Source organism: Balaenoptera ricei, chromosome 16 (genome assembly GCF_028023285.1).
Source record: "Balaenoptera ricei isolate mBalRic1 chromosome 16, mBalRic1.hap2, whole genome shotgun sequence".
In the NCBI taxonomy this organism is placed as follows: domain Eukaryota; kingdom Metazoa; phylum Chordata; class Mammalia; order Artiodactyla; family Balaenopteridae; genus Balaenoptera; species Balaenoptera ricei.
In genome coordinates this window covers 39,125,799-39,148,369 of record NC_082654.1, presented here as the reverse complement: position 1 = coordinate 39,148,369, position 22,571 = coordinate 39,125,799, and the positions used below count along the sequence as shown (strand labels likewise).

At 40.7% G+C, this 22,571-nt stretch overlaps 1 protein-coding gene across 6 annotated transcripts in view; it reads left to right on the top strand.

The window, feature by feature from the left end:
* PAPSS2 (3'-phosphoadenosine 5'-phosphosulfate synthase 2) overlaps positions 1-22,571 on the top strand; it is a 203,454-nt gene that overhangs the window by 72,180 nt on the left and 108,703 nt on the right. Inside the window, exon 6 of one of the 6 annotated variants that reach the window (XM_059901018.1) lies at positions 4,384-4,649. The exons of the other annotated variants lie outside the window; for them this stretch is intronic. The gene's annotated coding sequence lies outside the window, so the exon portion shown is untranslated. Of the gene's footprint in view, positions 1-4,383; positions 4,650-22,571 lie in introns of those variants that run through there. 6 annotated transcript variants of the gene reach the window in all.

Here is a 22,571-nt window from a genome sequence, read left to right as displayed (position 1 = left end):
ATACCTTGTTAAAACAGAGTGTCCTTCTGATTTTGGCAATGTGCTGGACTGTGCTAATGCCAGATAAAAAACAAACATTCTGGTATCAGATAAATTTCCTAATTACCATTTAGATGGTATAGTCCATATGACATTCTGGTATCAGATAAATTTCCTAATTACCATTTAGATGGTATAGTCCATATGACTCTCTAAAATATTTGCCTCTCTAAAATGTGTAGGTAGAGAGGGGCCACATTATTTTTAAAACAAACACACAAGCAAACAAATAAATAAATAAACAAGCTATGGGATTACCATGAGAATCTCAATAAGCACTCATGTATGAGCATAGTGCTAGATACTTATTAAGCACATAATAATTGGTTAAATACCAGTCCAGTGCCTTATGCTTTATAGGTGATATCAATTAGCTATTGCTGTATAACAAACTATCTCAAAACTCAGTGGGTTAAAACAGTGACCATTTACTGTTGTTCAGGAGTTTATTAATCATCTGAATGGTTCTTTGGTTGTGGATGGACTCATTCATGTATTTGTAGTCAGCTGTGGTGCGCTTGTAGACAGCTTTTCAGATTTTTGGATGGACTCATTCATTTATTTGTAGTCAGCTGTGGTGCGCTTGTAGACAGCTTTTCAGATTTTTGGATGGGCTCATTCATAGGTTTGAGAGTCAGTAGGATGCTGGTCTAAGATGGACCTGGCTGGAATGAATCAACTCTGCTCCATGTGGCCTCCCATCCTTCAGCAGGTTAGCCTGGGCTTGTTCACATGGCAGTCACAGGGCCCCAGGAGATAGATCAGAAGCAGGCAAAGCCATTTGGGGCCTAGGCTTTGAACAGATACATCATTGCTTTGACCAAATTCTGTTGTCAGAATTTTTGCCAGAGCAAATCACAAAGTCAACCTGTATTAAAGAGGTTGGGGAAATATTCTCCACCTTTTGGTGGGAGTGACCAAGTTACATTGCAAAGTACATGGATACGTGGAAGGGTGGATAATTGGAGCTAGTTTTGCAATTAGGCTGCTACATAGATTTTCAATTAATGTGAGAGGATATGTGAAAGTAAGGGAGTTCACTTATAAGCTGCTGAATAATCATGTTTGTATTTGGGGTTTCCATTTCGTTTAAATTTTAGGTTTGAAGTTTAGGTTCTTTGATTCTTTGGTGGTGTGCAACAGAAACTGTAGGTAGCAGGAAAAAAAAAAAGAAAAAAGAAAAGAAAGAAGAAGTATATAGAATATAGGATAGCTCACAGAATCTAAGGATGAGCTTCAGCAAGGACAGGAACCCTGGATCACCTAGAATTTAGATAGCAAGAATTAATCCATTCAGGGCACTGCCTTGGGTTTCAGATTTCCTGGAGAGAAAGTCCAGTTGGCCTCTGGATTAGCTGCCCAGGCCTTGGTCAAAGGAGGGCCAGATACCTTGATTCTAAAGTCTTACCAAGAGTGCAAGCAAAGAGGCTGGACAGTTCTCCAAGATAAAATGGAATTCGCTACCAGATGAAGGGAATTCAGGGCAGGCAAATACAACAGTATCCTCTACAGTAAAGTTGAAACAGCTTAATCCTAGAAAAGCAGATCTGGTAGTGGTTAAATCCCTACTGGTGTGGGCATGGAGGAGTCAGCTGTCATGTCCTTTCTTATCACTCTTCCCAGTAAGTAAAATTTAGAAAGTAGCCAGAGGCAAAGGATGCAGATTATGCAGAGAGGGAAGATAAATTAGAGGTGGCTTTCCTCTACCCGTTCAACGACAGGCAACCACTTACTTCTTTAATTTAACTCTTCATCTGCCCTGGCCTGATCAAAGCATAGTCTACAGATAGCAGCCTTTGCTCTGCTTCAAAGAACGTGGGAAATGTATGGCCAAAGAGAGAAGTTACTTAGGAGTCGTATTAAGTTAAGAATGCTTCTGGCTACTGGTGACTTTACTCATAGGACACTTATTGTTACTGAGTAGGAAGTCCCAAAGTAGTGGTCCCAGGGTGGGCCCAGAAACTCACCAGAGTCCTCTAAGGACCCCATCCTAGTGTAGCAGCAGTGTCTCCTCATAGCTACAAGATGGCTGCTGCAGCTCCCAGCATCATGTCCTCACAGGATAGCATCTCTAGCAGAAAGGAGAGAGGAAAGAGAAAAAAAAAGCTTTTGCTTTGCTTGACTCCCTTTAATTAACACCCTTCAGTGTTATCCTTTAACACTCTTACATCTTATTGGCCAGAACATCACCATCCTTAAACCAGTTACTATAGAAGGGAAAAGAGGTCGCCACAACGGGCTTAGACCAATTTTAGTTCAATCTCTCAGGTTGGGCACATTGCCTCTGACATTTATGGTGCCTCCACTCACATTTACTTGGCCTTGTCCCTAATTCCAGCCCCAAAGGGGGTCAGGGCTGGCTTCATGGGACATGGGACCTGTGTAGTTGCACAGGGCCTCTAGTTTAGAAGGGCTTGGTTTAATGCTCTTCTGTTGCTGTCTTGAAATTCTTAATAATTTTTTAACAGAGAACCCAGCCTTTTCATTTTGCACTGGATCCCACAAATTATCTAGCCAGTCCTGGCTGGGGTGAGCATAGGCCTTGACTCAATTCTCCCCGACAGCCCTTGCTGCAAGCAGGCACCCATGGGTGTGCTCAGTCAGCTGGTGGACATGCATAGCTTGGAAGGGTGGTGGGCTAACACCCCCAAACTCTAACTACTGCAGCACAGAAACAATGGAGAAATGCTCACGCGTCCCATCCTTCAGGGACATTCTGCACGCTTCTTAGAAGGTCCTGGTGGAATCCACCTCCATTGCCCACAGCAGTGACCTTGATAACATACTCTTCTACTGGCTTTTCTTCTTTCTCTGTCCAACTCTACTCAGGTCCTCATTCCTAGTTCCTGGAATCACCTTCCAAATAAATACTTGCGCACTAGTCTTGTCTCAGGCTCTACCTTCAGGAGAATCCAAGCTCAAACACCATCCAAAAAAATCATGGTTTGGGACTTCCCTGGTGGTCCAGTGGGTAAGACTCCACGTTCCCAATACAGGGGGTCTGGGTTCTATCCCTGGTCGAGGAACTAGATCCCACATGCATGCCTCATCTAAGAGTCCGCATGCCACAAATAAGAGCCCACATACTGCAATGAAGATCCTGTGTGCCGCGCACTAAGACCCAGCACAGCCAAAATAAATAATAAATAAATAAATAAATAAATAAATAAATAAATAAATATTCTAAAAAAGAAATGTTTAAAAAAAAAATCATGGTTTCCCGTCAAGAAGAAGTGTATATGGCTGTTTGTCCTTTGGTTAAGCAACACCAACAATGTCAGTGATAGTTCTTGTGGGATAATAAAGGGGAATCACCCGAGATCCTGTATCCCTGACTTGCAAAAAATAAATCTAACTTTTGTTGAGTATCTACTGTGTGCCAGACACTGTGCTGTTTTTAGATATGTTCTCTTATTTCAGCTGCACAACAGCCATATGCAGTAGTTGTCCTTATCTCCATTTTACAGATGAGAATACCAAGGATCAGAGAAGTTGAGTGATTCCCCAAGGCCAGTAGGTGGAAGACCAGGAATTCAAACACAACTTATCTGGGTAGTCTTCCCACGGTGTCACCCTACTGAAAGGAAAGACATTAGATCTATGGGCCAACTAACCGGCAATGTGGGGATATGTGTGCAGCCGTGCTCTGAGCTTTGTGATCACTCATACAGTACAAAGCACTTCCTGAAGAATGGCTAGTGGGCAGGTATGCCAGCAAAGGGGCAGGCTTTCCTCTTAGTTTGTTTGTTTTTTTTTTAATAAATTTATTTATTTTATTTATTTATTATTTGTGGCTGCGTTGGGTCTTCGTTGCTACTCTACGTTGCGCTGCATGGGCTTCTCACTGCAGTGCCTTCTGTTGTTGTGGAGCATGGGTTCTAGGCACACGGGCTTCAGTAGTTGTGGCACGCTGGCTCAGTAGTTGTGGAGCCCAGGCTTAGTTGCTCCGTGGCATGTGGGATCTTCCCAGACCACGGCTCGATCCCATGTCCCCTGCATTGGCAGGCGGATTCTTAACCACTGCGCCACCAGGGAAGCCCTTTCCTCTTAGTTTTTGATTCTTCTATAAAATTTCACAGCAGTGTTTCAGGAACAGAGGGTGGTGGCCGGCACATTGCTCATGCATTTTCTCCAAACCAGTAGGAACCTGGCAACTGTATTTTCCAAGCCTGGCTAGACAGATCGTTCTATTTTGCTTTGTCACTTTCAAGAGAGTATTCTGCTCCTTCACAGACTCAGGGCTGTGTAGCAGACTACATTTATAGAGTGTTCTGGATAATGAGGTCAGGCAAACATTTGAAGAGACAGATCACAGACTACAGGGACACCACTGTCTTTTTCCAGGGCAAGTGGAGAAAAGAAATTGGACACTGGACCAGACAACGTCTGCGGTACCAGCTGAATTGGTAAAGCGAGCCAACGCCTGGCTAGCAGTCAGGGACACAACTGAAGAAAGAACTGTAACATTATTATTCTTGAAGGATGTATTTTTAGTACACAGTATATAAGGTGTGACCCTCTCCTGTGGAGACACACAGAATGGAAATTTGCTTAGTACCAAATTGCCACCACATGATGAAGAACTGAAATGAGTTAAAATTATAACTTCAGAGAATTTTCCAGTAGAGACTTTCAGATTAGCTTTTATTTTAATCATGTATATAAATTCCTTTGGTATTCTTAATATAAACTAAGATTTGATATGTCTGTACCTCTTGCTGATTTTCTTATATCCATTTCCCTGAGGTTTCTTTCCTGACTGGCATCTAACAAGACACCAAAGCAGCGGCCTCTAACTTTGTTGACTGTGGTCCACATCCATAAAAGCCCTCGTGCATTATTAATATCCAATATATGTATATTTACATATTTAGAAACTATATCCCTGTCCTGCTGCATTGCTATTTTATGTACAATATGAAATAGGCCAGAATTAAAATTTAAAGGCTAAGATAAAGGTTAAACTATCTTAAAGGTACTTATAAATTACATTTTAATTAGTGACAGTACAAAAAATTGTTTTTGCTAGTGAGAGCAAGATGATTAAATATACTTCTTTCTTTAAAAAAAAAAACAGTTTGTGGACTTACCTGGTGGTCCAGTGGTTAGTACTCCGAGCTTCCACTGCAGGGGGCGCGGGTTCAATCCCTGGTCAGAGAACTAGGATCACACATGCCATGCAGTGTGGCCAAACAATAAAACAAACAAACAACCAAAAAAAACAGTTGTGACTCTGTGATGCTGCAGTTCAGAATTTTGGACTAGTTCAGTTTATTACAATACTTGTATTTTTTAAATCTTTTAAAAATTGAGATATAATTCACATACCATAAAATTCACCCTTTTAATTTATACAATTCAGTAGTTTTTAGCACATTCACAAAGTCATGCAACAATCACCACTATCTAATTTTAGAATATTTTCATCACCTCCAAAAGAAACCCCATACTCATCAGCAGTCACTCCAATTTCCTTCTCCCACTGGCCCCTGGCAACCACTAATCTATTTTCTGTCTTTATGGATTTGCCTATTATGGACATTTCACATAAACGGATTCGTACAATATATGGCTTTCTGTGTCTGGCTTCTTTCACTTAGCATAATGTTTTCAAGATTCATCCATGTTGTAGCATGTATCAGTACTTCATTCTGCTTGATGGCCATATAATATTGTATTGTATAGATATACTACATTATCTTTATTTCTACATCAGTTGTTGCACATTTGGGTTGTTTCCACTTTTTGGCTATTATGAATAATGCTGCTATGAACACTTATGTACAAGCTTTTGTGTGGACTTAAAAAATTGCCTGTGCAAGCTTTTGCGTGGACTTAAAAAATTGCCGAGTCATGTGCTAACTCTATGTTTAACCATTTGAGGAAATGCCAGATGGTTTTCCAAAGTGGGTGCACCATTTTACAATCCCACCAGCAGTCTTATGAGGGTTCCAATTTCTCCATACCCTCACCAGCACTTGTTATTGTCTGTCTTTTTATTATAGCTGTCTTAGTGAGTGTGAGTGGTATCTCACTGTGGTTTTGATTTACATTTCCCTAATCACTAATGACGCTGAGCATCTTTTCATGTGCACGTTGGTAGTTTGTATATCTTCTTTGGAGAAATGTCTATTCAAATTCTTTGTTCATTTTTAAGTTGAGTTATTTATCTTTTTATTGTTGAGTAATAAATTATATATTCTGGACACTAGACCCTTATTGAATATATGATTTACAAATTTTTTTTTACCTTGTGGGTTATCTTTTCACTTTTTTGATAGTGGCCTTTGAAGAACAAAAGTTTATTTTGATGAAGTCAATTACCTCTTATGTTTCTTTGGTTTCATATGCTTTTGGTGTCATATCTAAAAAACTAGTGCCTAATCCAAGGTCCTAAAGCTTTACATCTATGTTTTCTCCTAAGAGTTTTATACGTTTAGTTATTACATTTAGGTCTTCAATCCAGTTTGAGTTCATTTTTGTATATGGTGTGTGGAAGGAGTTCAACTTTATTCTTTGAATGTGGATAGCTAGTTGTGCCAGCATATTTGTTGAAAACACTATTCTTTCCTTCATTGAATTGTCATGGTAAGCTTGTCAAAAATCAGCTGAACCTAGGGACAGGACAGGAATAAAGACACAGACATAGAGAATGGACTTGAGGACATGGGGAGGGGGAAGGGTAAGCTGGGACGAAGTGAGAGAGTGGCATGGACATATATACACTATCAAATGTAAAATAGATATCTAGTGGGAAGCAGCCGCATAGCACAGGGAGATCAGCTCGGTGCTTTGTGACCCCTTAGAGGGGTGGGATAAGGAGGGTGGGAGGGAGACGCAAGAGGGAGGGGTTATGGGAATATATGAATGCATATAGCTGATTCACTTTGTTATACAGCAGAAACTAACACAACATTGTAAAGCAATTATACTCCAATAAAGATGTTAAAAAAAAATCAGCTGACTGTAAATGTATTTTTTTTTTAACTCTCAATTCTATTCCATTGATCTATATGTCTCATTACCTGGTTCTTAATGTATGTCTCTGCTGAAACAATAACTCACGAAGATTCTTAGATCAAATGGAAAAAAAAATTCATCATTGGCTCCTTTTACTCATAATTTTCTATCACATTCACCAGTTGTGCAAATGTTTGGCTGAAGATCTGGCTAGTGAATTTCCATCTTTTCTGATGTCTGTGAGTTGTTCTTGCAAACCAATAGTTACACATTGCATTTTTCCCCTTTTTAACACATATATACAAAACTCACTAAAACTCTTCATTTAGAAGATTTTTAAAACAGGTTAGCAAATTCTCCTTCCATATTCTCAAAAGTGCAACTATGAGAGTATTTAGACAGTGTTATTACATTTATGTAATTTTAGCAACAAAAACTGCAGGACAATGGATACATTTTCAAAGATTCCTTTACAAAATGTTTTTTCCATACCTCAAGTTTACTAGCTTGCTGTTTAGAGGGGACCTAATTTCCTTCTGTAAAGATTGTACTAGGAAGTGTGAGAAATGTCAGCTCTTCAATTTTATTGTTACTTGTGTTTACATTGTTAGTATCCTCTTCAACCTGTGGTTTCTTTGCAGTAAGTATTTTTAAGCTAATGTCCACTTTGACAGTATGTTAGTTAAAACTTCATAATATAATCTGTTGGGTTTTTTCTTTTTATTTCATTAGTTTCTTCTACTTTTATTATTTCCTTCTTTCTAGATTTTTAGGGGTCATTCTGGTGTTCTTTCTCAAACCTACCAAGTTGGGTGTTTTTAACTTTTAACATTTCTTTTTTCTAATGTGTTTAACTTTTCTTCAAAGAGTGGCTTTATTTGCATCTACAAGTTTGGATAGTATTTTTAATATTACTTGTTTTCAAGTATTTTCTAATTTCCATATAATTTCTATGTTGATCCATAAACTACTTAATAGTACAGTTTTAAAATTCCTAATATATGGGGGGGTCTTTATTTGTTGTTTTTATTGATTTTTAAGATGGACACATTTTTGTCAGAAAAAGTGATCTTCATATTACTAATTCTTGCCCTTTGTTGAGACATGTTCTGCAGCTTAATACCTGGTGGATTTTTGTAAATATTTGCCCAGAGTTAGCCCTACTGCAAAGTTTGAGGGCCCAGTTTCCACAGAAGACTGCCCTCACTTCCCACACCCACTCTAAGGAGTTTCAGCCAACTACAAAGTTAACAGGAACAGTCCCCAAGATTGCTCTCACTTCTGACACCAACTGCAACTTCAGAGGATCCCAAAATCACTCTCAGATTTAATACCTTGCGCAGAGAACTCATAGAACTCACTGAACGTTCTTATGCTTATGGTTATGGTTTATTACAAGGAAAGGATTAAAATCAGCTAAAGAAAGAGACACATTGGGCAGAGTTTGAGGGGTACCCAATGCAAAGCTTCCATTGTCCTCTCCTGTGGAGTCAGGATGCCTTACCCTCCTGGCATCGATGTGTGACAGTGTGCAAAGAGTGTTGCCAACCAGAGAAGCACATCAGAGCCTCAGTGTTCAGAGGTTTTTAAAATTTTTAATTTAATTTTTTAAAAAGTTTCAGATGTACAATGTATTGATTTAAGAAGTATTCAGGGACTTCCCTGGCAGTCCAGGGGTTAAGACTCTGCACTTCCACTACAGGGGGCACGGGTTCAATCCCTGGTGGGGGAACTAAGATCCAGCATGCCGGACAGCGCAGCCAAAAAAAAAAGAAGTATTCAGAGTTTTTATTGGGTCTCCATTGTGTAGATGTGATTGATTGATAGATTGATTGATTGCCCACATAGTTGAACTCAGCCTCCAGGTCGACCTTTACCACGTGACGCAAAGCGCCCACTCTACATGTTCTGAGAAACGACAGGAGTAAATCTTAGGAGTTAAGTCTTGGAATTTTCTCATTTCTAGAAACCTCCGCTTAACCAACTGAATCTGGCCCAAGTTTTCCTGGCCCAGGTCCTACTCTCCCCAGTGGATAAAAAGTCTCTTGAATTACTCTCAGTTTGAGAGCAGACTTTCTTTTGTAAACCTGATCAATAAAGAAACTAGATCTTTGTAAGAAAAGCCAGTCCCTGTCAAATTCTTTTAGCTTTACAGCAAACATAAAATAATACTTTCTCCTGTGGCCCTTTTTTCTGACCTTCAGTTTGAATAATTTCCTCTTCCCTGTATGCTTCATAAAAACTTTGCTGCTGGGTTAGAGCACTTATCAGATTCTGTTTTCCTTTGTGGTTGTTTATTTACTCTTCACTAGACTGTGATTTCCTACTTTATTTATTTTTGTATCTGCGGTACAGCCTAATCCAGAGCAATGACTACTGTACTGAATGAACTGGAGCTTTGAGATACAAAGGACTGGCAGGAATAAGAAAAAGTCACGGTTGGTACAAAGTTTATCTAGATCAAGTCACTGGTATTTCTATAAGGTGGACTCCAAGATAACACAGAGAAATTATCTTTTTTTTTTTTAAAGATTTATTTATTATTTATTTATTTATTTTAGTTACTTTTGGCTGTGACGGGTCTTAGTTGCAGCACGCGGGATCTTTGTTGAGGCATGAGGGATCTTTCGTTTTGGCGCGTGGACTCTTCGTTGTGGTGCGTGGGCTTCTCTCTAGCTATGGCGTGCAGGTTTACTTTTCTCTAGTTGTGGCGCGCAGGCTCTAGGGCACATGGGCTCTGTCGTTGTGGCACGCGGGTTCCAGAGCGTGTGGGCTCTGTAGTTTGTGGCACGCGGGCTCTAGTTGAGGCACGCAGGCTCAGTAGTTGTGGCGCACGGGCTTAGTTGCCCCGCGGCATGTGGGATCTTAGTTCCCCGACCAGGGATTGAACCTGCATCCCCTGCATTGTAAGGCGGATTCTTTACCCTGGACCGCCAAGGAAGTCCAGAGAAATTAGCTTTAGATATGTGTCACAATTTAAAGAAACATTTTGCTGTTGTAAACCTGACACTAACAATATTATAAATCTACTATACCTCAATAAAAAAAAAAAAAGAAAAAGAAAAAAAAAAAAGGAAAGGACACCTCAAAAAAAATAAATAAATAAAATAAAATAGGAAGAATGGAGATGTCATATTGACCTCTTCATGGTAGGGTTAAAGATTTCCCCCATCTTCTATTCTTTTTGGAAGTATTTTTCCTGTTAATGTTTAATCATCTGTGTTCCTACAACACATAATTCCTCAAAAACCTATAAACAATAAACATCTATATGAAAAAATAGGTTTTTAAAAATATAGAAATATTTTGGAAGAGGCAGCAAACAGATTGTCCAAATTCTTGAGGTCAAGTCGTAGTTTCTGCAATCCATGTCTTTAAAAAAATATATTTTTACAACTAGAAAAAAATACATAGACTCATTTAAACTTGCTTTCCATTCTATAAAAGGGGACAATAAGTTCTATTAAGTTTGTTAAAATATTCTTTTCTTATAATCACTTCTTGTATTTTAAGGGCAGTTTTTTAAAGTTTTTGTTTAGGAATTTAGGAGATACTAATCAAACAGTCAGTGTCTGACTACATACTCAGAACATGTGTGGTGTAAGTGCCTAATATTAAACTTTTTGATTGTAATGTAAGTGCCTGACATTAAGCTTTTGGTTGCTGAGGCATCCATTTCAAAGACATTCATCTCTGATAAACATATTGCCAGCTGTGTGAGGAACTTATTATAGAAACAACTAGATAAGGAACCAGGTTGTGCACCGTCCCCATCCATGAATTCCCCCCTTTATTAATTTATTTTTTAAAAAATTTTAATTTTTATTTATTTTTGTCTGTGTTGGGTCTTGGTTTCTGTGCGAGGGCTTTCTCTAGTTGCGGCAAGCGGGGGCCTCTCACTATCACGGCCTCTCTTGTTGCGGGGCACAGGCTCCAGTCACGCAGGCTCAGTAGTTGTGGCTCACAGGCCTAGTTGCTCTGCGGCATGTGGGATCCTCCCAGACCAGGGCTTGAACCCGTGTCCCCTGCATTGGCAGGCAGATTCTCAACCACTGCGCCACCAGCGAAGCCCGAATTCCCCCTTTTAGAAAGCCCTGGGTGACCTAGATAACTGACCACTTGAGGGGTCTGCTTCTCCCTTCCCACACCTTATTCCTACTCTTATGCCTTAACTTTGCCAAAAAAAGGGTGAACTCATGAAACCTTTGGTACCCCACCCTTGAGCACTAATAAAAGCAGAACCCCAGGTCCATGCTCCCTCCCTCTCTCTCTACCCACGACCTTGTGTGGCCTTGTAGCACGCCCTGTACCCTCCAGGACCTGTGAGTAATAAATCTTGTTCGTCAAAGTTCCCTGATGGTTTTGCTGAGATGTGTCCTGCAATCATAATAAGAACCAAAGAAGGCAGTCCAGTCACAACATTGGCCCTGGTGATGGGGGGTGGGGGAATGTCTGGCCAGTCTGGAGACTGAATTCAACCATGTGGGTGATCAGTCAATCAACCAGTCATGTCTACATAATGGAGCCCCAGTGAAAACCCTGAGGCTCGGATGAGCTTCTCTGGTTGGCATTACTCTATGCACATTGTCACACATCAATGCAAGATTGTAAATTCAGCAAGAAGCAAAGGATGCAAAGCCAGGTCCTAGGCAGGAGCGATTCAGGCCACCCTTCCAGAACTGGAGCCAGGCCACAGACCCCTGTGAGGACCCCGTAGGTATGAGTTTCAGAGCTCTTAGGGGCATATGTTTGGCCCCACGGGCATGGGACAGAGTCCAGAGAACACTCTTCAGAGAAGAAAACAGATACATGGCCAAGTGGGTGTCAGTCCAGGTCCCAGACCAAAAGGGACTTAGAAAATTTCAAGGAAGGCACTTCGAAGTGTGGGAGCCTGAAGGGGCAGGGCTGGGGTAGAGGCCCCTCTTGCTCTGGTGTGAGGGCAGTTACCACTACCGAGAAAATGTTTCTTTCAGAAATGCTTGCCTTTTGCATTAGTTGAGTTCTAATAACATCATTCCGCACCTCCCCCTTGGAATTTCTGTGAATGTATGCTAATTAAATTGGAAAGCTGAGTACAGCAAAAATAGAGATTTTTAAAGACTATGCTATAAAATCCTTATCTTCTCTAATTCTTTGAGTTGTTAACCTCTAGTCAGCTTTCAAACTTTCAACTGTATGCTCTAGGGCCTTTCACATCTGCAAATCCTCTTTCTAGAATCTTTCATGCGCTATACAGATCAAATTTCCCTAGAAGGATCCTTCCTTGCCTGTGTTATTTCCATTTCCGGGAAGTGTTTTACATCTGCGTTGCAAAATAGCAGTCATGCCTCCTTCTCACTTACCATCCCAGGATAAATGTTACTTTCCTGACAAGCAGTTTGGATGCCTTCCAACCCCCAAGGCTCTGTGCATCAGTCCTTACGGAAATCCTTTTCCCTTCCAGACAAGATTGTCTTCTCCAGTACAAAACGGATTTTGTACTCTTTTGCCCTATCTCAAACTGCCTTCCCCCATATTCTCTAGAGGTCCAATTCTTCTAGCAAGGAGGTGGAATAAACCATTTCTGACCTGCCACACTCATCCTCTCCCACACCCTTGCTGGATTACTCTTTCCCCTGTCTCCCTGCTTCCACGCCTTTGATCATGTTCTTGCTTGCACCTGGAATTCCCTCTCCGTTACTCCCCTTCCCCTCAAGTCACCTCAAAGGAAGAAGAGCACCAGTTTATTCACAAGGCCAAGTTAAAGTACTGTCTTTCCAAAAGCATGATTGTGACCATTTACCTTTCAGAAGAGTCTAAGAAAAAAAAGCACAGAATTCCTCCACATGTCAGTAAAGATTTCCAGCTTTAACCAGCCCACATGCTCCAGGCCAGCAGATAGAAGTTGAAAGGGACACAGGTTTGTACCCAGCTATCAGCTGAACTTGGTGGCAGGGTATTGGGGAAAAAAAAAAAAAAAAGGCACAAATCACATGGAAGGATGTGTGGGAGGGGTGAAAAATAAAAGACTGCCTTCTCATAGAAATATGTTTTTAAAATTTCTACAGGTAGAGCTGTCAGGACTGCATATCAACTTTCATGGGCCCGACACGTTTTGGGCCTATGGGTCTCCTCCTACCGTAATGCATGTTCATGGGTGCTAAAACTTTCCTTTTTCTCTGATATAAGAAAAATAATTATTTTCTTCAATCCCAAGTTCATTTTTTTCTTTTGATTTTAAAAGAAATTTAAACAATTTAGTGAGCCTCTAAAGTATTGTGGAGGTCTAGAAATTATGCTTAATGGATAGTTAGCCCTGAGACTGTATCTTACAATGTAGCATAAAAGACATGATTTGGTATAGTGTTTTAGAGCTGTAATCCAGGAGCCAGGCTGTCTGGGTTTGAATCCTGTCTCTGCCCTTCTCTAGCTGTGTAACCTCAGAGGAGTTATTGAATATCTGTCTTTGTGACTCAGTTTCCTCATCTGTAGAATAGGGATAATACTATCATAGTTTATTGGGTTATGGCTAAGGTTGAATGGGCTAATATGTGCTAAGACCAAAAACTGACACACAGTACTATATGAGTACTATAAGTGTTAGCTATTATCATTATTAATTATTGTCAATGTTAGGTGCTTAATCAATATATATTTAATGAAACAACAAATATTCTTCTTATGCCAAGGTATTATTTTCAGCAGCATCAAGCCACATTAAAAGAAGGATTTTAAATCTGGACATAATTAATTATTTCTATTTTTGAGAAAGAGGAAAAGAAAACAAAACCCTCTGGGAGATGAGGCAAACCCTTGACAATATATGAATGCATCTTGTTCTGAACATTATTGAAATCCCAAACTCTTTTAAGCTGGAAGCATTTAAGAGGCCATCTTTGATTTATATTAAATTAGTGAGCAACTAAACTCTCTAGGTCCTTTTTATATGAAAAATGATCAAACCAGGTTTTCTCCATTTTTTACTTCCACAGTTCATTTTATAAACCTGGTTGGAGAACTTTACCTTATTATGACTACTTCACATCTCACTATTAGACTAATAGCTGTCTATTAAATCTTGATTTTCTTTTAGCAATCACATTAGTTTTCCCACCCATCCTTTTACCATATAAAAACTTGATAAGCATAGTTTCTCTGATCTCATGTAAATCATTAACATATATCTTATCTAGGGCAGGGTCAGACCACTCATCTAAGAGATTGCTTCTGGGTTGACATATTTTGGAGATACAGTTACCCAAACAGTTTTAAATGTCCTGATTACCATCATTTAGCTCAAATGTTTTGATCTTAGCTACAGTGTAATCAGGAAAGACTTTGTAACAGGCCGATTCACATCCACATTTAGCTTGTCTAGGCCAGTAGTTTGCCCAGACATCAGAATTGCCTTTCAGAATCTCCTCCTTTAAAACATAGATTCCGAGGCCCCACTCCTCTGACTCTTGAGTCAGTAGGTTCTAAGTGAGTCCTGAGAATTAGTACTTCCGTTACGGCCAGCGCCTGGGAACACAATGCTCTTCCTAATCCTAGTGTGGTTTGTAGATCCGCAGCAGCAGCTGGAAGCTGGTTGGAAAGACAGAATCTCCTCTCCTACCTCAGACCTCTTGAATTGGAATCTACCGATGATAGATCCCCAAGTGATTTGTAGGCACCTCAAAGTTTGAGGAGCACTATGTAAGCCATCCCCATAAGTTAGTTTTCTAGTTACTCAAGAAGAAGGAGAAGGAAAGGGGGAAGGGGGCGGGAGAGACGTTCTCCCTCCTCCGCTTGTTTTACATTTGGACTTGGACAAATTATTTCACCTCCCTTTACCTCAGTTCCTTTGTCTATCAAATGGGCATGGTAGTCATCCCTACCTCACAAGGATGTTGTAAAGATTAAACGAGTTAATGTGAAACACTGAGAACAGTCCCTGCCCACAGTAAGCTCTCAGTGTATCTGTTCTGGGTTAAACTGTTCCCTGCACCCCTGCTCCCAAAATATATTGAAGTCCTGACCCTTGGTGTCTGTGAATGTGACCTTATTTGGAAATAGAGTGTTTGCAGATGTGATCAAGCTAAGATGAGGTCATTAGGGTGGGCCTTAATCCAATATAATAGGTGTCTATAAGAGCAGGAAAATGTCACCAAGGACTGACAGCCACCACCAGAAGCTAGGAAGAGACAAGGAAGGATTCCCCTACAGGTTTCAGAGGGAACATGGTCCTGCCAACACTTTGATTTCAGACTTCCAGCCTCCAGAACTGTGAGACAACACTATGAGATCCAGTTTGTGGGACTTTGTTACAACAGCCTTGGGAAACTAAAACAGTATCTTAGGTATAGTAATTATGGTTGTGACTATTATTACTACCAAGTGCTGGCACTGGGGAGACTGTGGTGAAGAAGACCCAGTCTCTGCCCTCAGGTAGATTATAGCCCAGAACTGTGCTGGGAGTATAGTGATGAATGGCTTGATACCCACCTGGGGTTCGGAGGAGAACCACAGTGGGAGAACAGCTGGGAAGGCACTAAGCATTCTTGAGGGTCTAGAAAGACTTCCCAGGGGAGATGCGATCTCTGCTGAGGGGCTGGTAAGGTCAGGTAGGTAAGAAGGCTACATGTACTGTTCCAGGCAGAGGGACGGTGTTTGAAGACCCCCGAGATGAAAGAGATGACTATAACATCTCTGAAACCACATCTGCCATTTCTTTCAGCCTTTGGTCTTGTAGGTCACCTGGAGATGAGAAAATGAGTTCCTTTTACATGGCCAAGTATCCTCACTTTTTCTTTTCCACCTGGAGCATCAGTTCTCCTCTTTAGAGTGAGTGCCCTTCACACTTCACTTGAAGACTTTTGTTGGAAAGAGGACTGTAAAACGGTGCTTGAGTGATTCTGTCATCCCACTTTGGCCCTCCCTCTTTCCCTCTCTTGTTCCAGCATCGTGCTGCCATGGTCCTTCTGTCTACTTTAGTATTTTCATGCAATCTGGATTATAGTCTCCCGATACTTTTCTGATAAGGGATATATTGGTTTCGGGGATTTGTCCTTAGTTAAGCAATACATCTTGACTCTTCTAGGTTTCTGTTGTGCGTGTTCTTTCAAAAATGTTCCCTCATTAGAAAGCTACCTATTTGGCCACACTTTTTTCTTTAGAACTATCAAGAAAATTGCTTTTATTCTCATTGAACTCATTTGCAGCTTTATTTTTACTATTTTCATTTTTAGAAACTTGCATGCCTGTTGAATATATTATTCTCTTTGGGGGCTTCTAACCATAGATTCATATATGTCTTCTCTATAAGAAGACATATATGTTCATTCAATGAACATATATGTTCATTGTTCATTCATTCAATTAATATTTATTGAGCATCTACTGTGTAACAGGCGCATAGAACCCTGAACAAAATGATCCACATCCTTGTAGAGATTACAGTCCAGTGAAGATTTGTGTCTGGTTGGGTCATGCATTCTTGGGGGGGTTGTTTTTCAATATTATGAACCCTAAGGTGGCACAGAGTCTCTGTCAGGATCCTAACAGCCAAGGAATACAATAACGAGATGGTGTCCTTGAGGATAGTCTATGAAGGGACTGTTTACAAGGTTGTGGACAGGGTGAAAAAAGCTAAGAACTAGCAACAGCAGGACATCAGTTACCACTCCTGTGTCGAGGTCAAGGAGAGAGCTGTAGCTGAAGGTCAGGGCCTGCCAACAGAAACAGTGCAGCCAGTACCAACCTGCAGCCTGGCAGGGAGGGAGCAAAGGCAATAAGTACTGTACCTGTGATGGTTAATTTTATGTGACAACTTGGCTAGGCCGTGGTACCCAGTTTTTGGTAAAAGAGCAGTCTTGATGTTGCTAGGAAGGTATTTTTTTAGATGGGATTAACACTGAAATTAGTAGACTTGGAGTAAAGCAGATAAGCCTCCATAATGTAAGTGGGCCTCATCTAAGCAGTTGAAGGCCTTAGAGGGAAGAAGACTGAGGTTGCCAGAGGAGGAAGGATTCTGCCTCCAGACTGCCCTCAGGCTCAAGACTGTAGCAGCTCTTCCCTGGGTCTCCAGCCTGACGGCCTGCCCTGCAGATTTTGGACTTGCCAGCCCCTGCAATCATGTGAGGCTCGCTCTCTCTCTCTCTCTCTCTCCCTCTCTCTCTCTCCCTCTCTCTCTTCATATACATATATATATAACACATACATATACACATATATATAAACACATGGGTAATACATATATGCATATATATACATACATATATAATTACATATTTGCACATATGGTTCTGTCTCCCTGGAGAGCCCTGAATAATACAGTACCTAACCACTCCTTCTCCCTTTGGCTTCCCACCAGCGCTTGCCAAACACAACAAGCGAGCTGGGGGAAAAGGAACCCGTGGATGCTGTCTGCAGAGGTCAGCATCCTGAGGCACCGAGTAGGGAGGAGAGGGTGGATCTGATCTGGAGGGCCAAATCCAGATTGTCAAGACAGCTACTTTCCCACAGAGAGGCCTTTCAGAGTACCAATCTGGCCATGCTACTAATGGCTTAAGTATCTTTCACAGAATGGAGCAAAGCTGAAGCTCCTGGCCCACATGGCTGGCTGCATCTTTTATGACCTCAGCCCTTCCTTTTGCACCAGCCTAGCCTCCTGCCTCTCCATCACCTTCTACTTTATGTTTCCGTGGTAATTCCCTGAAGCACTTATAATTCCCTACCCTGAGCAGGTGTTTTCACGCTGCTGTGCCTCTCTGTACACACCACTCCATCTGCCTGGGCTGCCCTATGCCCCCCATCCACTGGCAAAGTCTTGCTTATCCTGCCAAATCCAGCGCACGCGTCACATGCCTTGTGAAATCTGTGAAGTCTGTCCTGTTTGCTTGGTCCCAGAATTCCCGCCGCTTCCCTCTCTGTTACCTCCGTGGCATACACAGGATTCACCGATCGCCCAGAATTCAGTTATTTGTAGAGCGCTCTGCCTTCCCCTGCACTGACAGCACGGTGAGGACAGAGGTGCGTGTGGTCCCTCTCCACGCCCCAGCTTCCAGCTCAAAGCCTGCAAACGACAGAGGAGGTGAGCGCGAGCCCCCTGTGAAGAGGCTCCTGGGCTTCTCGCTGAGATGTTGGATGTGCCCCTCTTCTTGGAACAGTTTCCAACGACAACTCTAGCTTTTTAAAACCCGTCCATTCTGAATGTACCTGCATTTCTGCACATCCTACATTTTGAGGCAGCCTAGGAAATGCACTGCAGATTTCTTCATTGGCAAGTATCTGATGTCAACCTCACTCATACCAACTACCCACAGTGTGTAATGAAACACACTGAGCTACATTCTTCAGCTGCTTCTGGCAGAGTGAAGTGCATAAAAAGCAATTCAACAGTTGGACAAGGCTCTCTTGGTTCATCTCGTCCTGAGGTCTCAGCACCGAGTCGAGCTGTTCTAAAGCCCTTTTCAAAACTGTTTCGTCAGTTGGACACTAGAGATTCATTTCATGGGGTTCTGTTAAGGGAAGGGTTGCACTCGACACACAGATTTCTGTGTGTGTTGGGGGAGTGTGAGGGGAAAACATAACACATTTATTTAGTTCAGTTTTTTTTAGTACAAGCCTTATTCATGTTTCCTTGAAATAAAATATAATGTCCAATTTCAAATCAGTTTCCAGAATCTCTCTAAGCATAATGTGGAATTTCCCACTGCCAGTAAATGCTGAAAGGCTGTATTTCAAGCTGAAGTTCATTACAAACACCACCCCACCCACCAAGAATGAGCCTCTTTTTGATTGCTTAGGAAGGCTGGGCTTAAGAACAGAATGGCTAAAATAACGACATAACAACGGAGAATAAATTAAATACAATCCTGCTAGGTTAGTAAATTTTGTACCATTTCATGTGTTTAATACCTGAAAAATATTATTCCACAGACATTTAACTGGTGATGTGCATGTACTAGACACAGAGCTGGTAGATGAGAGGACGCCCAGTGAGATGTTTGTTTCAGGGCACAGGGACATCTGGCACCTCACAGTCAAGTATAACTTAAACAGGAGGAAGGAGAGATTTGCTGAGATAAGCTTGGAAAGCTTTGCAGAGAGAGTGACATTTGAGCCTCGAAAAATGGTAGTGTTTCAACAAGTAGAGATAGGGGAGAATGTCATTCTAGAAAATGGGAACAATGTGGGCCAAGGTATAGAGTGGGTCACGTGTGGGGACCCCTCAGTGTAAGGGGGCTGTGTCTACAGCATTAGGTGCATTGGGACAGGTTACTTTGGGGAGATAAGGCTCGAAATATGGCTTTGCAATCACATCTTCAGGGACCCGAATGCCTCTATAAAGAATTGTAGTCAGGAGGCAGTAGGGAGCCATGAAAAAGTTTGGGCAAGGACATGGCATGATCTGATTTGTGCTTGGGGTCAGCGACTCTGGGAGATAGGAAGTGTAATGGATGGATTTAAAGAAGGGTAAGTGGGGAGTTCCCTGGTGGCCTAGTGGTTAGGATTCCGGGCTTTCACTGCCGTGGCCCAGATTCAATTCCTGGTCAGGGAACTGAGATCCCACAAGCCACGCAGTGCGGCAAAAAATAAAATAAAATAAAGAAGGATAAGTTGAAGAGCTCTCTTCATGTTTATGATGTTTCTTTTTAATACCTTACTGCTTAGACTTTATAGCTTGTTACACATTAACAGGTACAAGTTGTGTATCCATGTCCTCCTTCCTCTCTCCAAAGGCAGGAATTCTGCCTCAGTGAAATCATTCCCTCCTCCTCTCCTTAGGATGATAATCCCTACTATTATAATACATGTAGCTTCTTGTGTGCAACTGACTTGAGTTTTGTGCCCCTTCTAGTAAAAGTTAAGTTTGTGTTGTAAAATATTTACCTATCTGGCTTAAAATTGAAATGTGAACTTTTATTTTAAGATATGTGAATTCTTTGATCTAGCAATTCCATGGATGGAAATTTGTCCTAAAGAAATAATCAGGATGGCCACAAAGATTTATCTCTAAGGGCATTCATCTCTGTATTGCATATAATAGTAATAAACTGGAAGCAGCCTAAGCATCCAAGAGGAGATTGGTTATGCAGCCAATTAAATATTTTTTGGAAAAGTGTCTAATAATATAGGTAAATGTTATAATGTAGTGTTGAATTTAAGAAACAGATAACAAATAAATATGATCCCATTTTGAAAAAAAATTTTTTTAAGAATTCATGGAGAAAGATTGAAAGAGTATTGACCAAAATTTTAACAGTGGATATCCTTGGTTGATGAGTGAGTAACATGGGTGATTTTTATGTTATTCTTTGGCTTTTCTTATATTTTCTAAATTTTCTATAATGAGTATGTATAATTTTTAGTTATTAGGAAAAAATGCTACTTAAAAATTGCTTTCATGCTAGAGGGTAGATTACAGTTCAGAACCATTCTTAGCTCCTTTGCATCTCTTGAATGAGTCTGGGCTTCAGAATCTTTATTTGAATGAGAGGATTAGTTCCATAAACTCTAATACCATTTACAACTCTAAGATGTCTCACCACATTTTCTGTGCCTTTCTGTGTTCCCACAGCACCAGGTACCTACCTTGTCATAGCACCACCCGTCACAAAGTAACTTAATTCTTATTTAGTTACTTTATGTCTGCCTCCTCCAGAAGGACCCAAGCATCTTAGAGGAAGGAACAGTTTTGTATCACCTCTATTTGCCAGGAGCATTCTGGTTTCAAGTGACAAATATATTACTCAAACTGATTTAAGCAAAAAAAAAAAAAAAGAAAAAAGAAAACTAATATTAGTTCCTAGCGCTAAAAAGTCCAGGGGGCGATCTAGTTTGGGTGTAGCTGGATCTAATATCCAAATGATGGTACCCAGACTCTGTCTCTTCTGCTCTACTTTTGTTTCTGTTGGTCTCCTTGTCAAGCTACTGGCCCCCTCACATTCTCATAGCTTCAGTCTCCTTTGGAGGGAGATCTTTATCTCCTTGCTAGTTCCACAGAAGTCCCAGATTGCTTTTCTTGAGTTCCATGCACAGCACTGTGGCCAGGGGCTTAAAATTTCCAGTTACTCCTCCTGTACCTGTGGTTGGTGGTGGTCATGGGGGGCAGGGTGCAAGGCTAGTCGCTCTTGAATGAACCACATGAACCAAGAATACGGAATGAGTGTTTTCCCAAAGGAAAATCAAGATGCTGTCACCAGGAAAGGGAGAAATGGATTCTGGGTGAGTAAAAATGACAGCTATATCTCCTTCCATTTGTATCTCTAGCACCTTGCACTGTGCCTGGCATCAACTGGGTGAGGACTCAGTAAAAACCTTGTAGAATGAATGAAGGATCAATGTAAATTGTCATTTTTTCCTCCCTCAGGGAAACTTAAATCTCACCCAATTCTGATCAGCTGGGTGTACTCATGTTTTCTATGATTGTAAATTCTGGCTCAGACAGTTTTTCAAATAGTTTTTAGTCTTTGCTACTAATAGAAATTTGAAGTTGTTTTTATGAAATCATTTGCCTCTTCAGCCTTTATTACATATTCATTTTCTAAGAATCAAGTGAGAGTTTCTGTTGGATTAATGTAAAATGAGCATGACCATTGTAACTCTAAGTTCCAATCCAGGCACTATTGTTAACTGATTCATACTTTGTCTTTGAAAGACTGTTGGAAAATTTTTTTCAATAGTATGTGGGAAACAGTCTAACTCAAATATGGACTACTTTACTTAAAGATTGTAAAACTTTCTTGCCAGAAAAGAAAAAACAAAACAAAAAAACCCAAAGAATAATAGGAATTCTATTGCTCACCACTCTGCTTTAATACAGCTTTAATACAGGTGAGATGCAGGAGTTTTTTTCTCTTGTAATTGGACTTCCTTTTTTTTAAAAATTTTTGGCCTCACCACGCAGCATGTAGGATCTTAGTTCCCTGACCAGGGATCGAACCTGTGGTTAAGGGAGTCTTAACTGCTAGACAACCAGAGAAGTCCCCATATTATTATTTTTTTAAGTTTAATACAAGCACATGTAAAAAAAAAATCAAACAGTACAAAAGAACATGCAATGAAAGCAAGTCTTCTATCCCTGATTCCTCTTCAAAGAGGCAACCACTACTAATAGTTTTTTATGCATCTTTCCAGAGATATTCAATACAAATATGTATAAGCATATCTGTATGTACTTATCTCCATAGCTCCCCTTTCCCTTTTTACATAAATGGTAGTATCAATGTACTTGTCATGTTCCTGGTTTTGTTCACTGAATATGTCCATATTAGAAGATGGCTCCACCTTGTTCTTTTTAATGACTGCCTAGTATTTTAATAGAAGACTATACCATAATCCTCTTAGCCATTCCTCTACTGATGGGCATCTAAGTTGTTGCAGTCTTTTGCTACCTCGCCAATGAGGGCTTTCTGCTTCAGCTGACACAAAGTGTTTGCCTTTTATTAAAAGGCATCACTGGGGAACATCCCAAAGACTAAATAAAAATAACAGTAACAAAGAATCTAAAGCCATGGCATTGGCAAAGTACCACTTTGTAGTTCCAGGTAAAGTTCTGAATGCTCTAGTTTTCCTGGCAAATGGTACCTCTGTCCTCCCACTCTATTTCT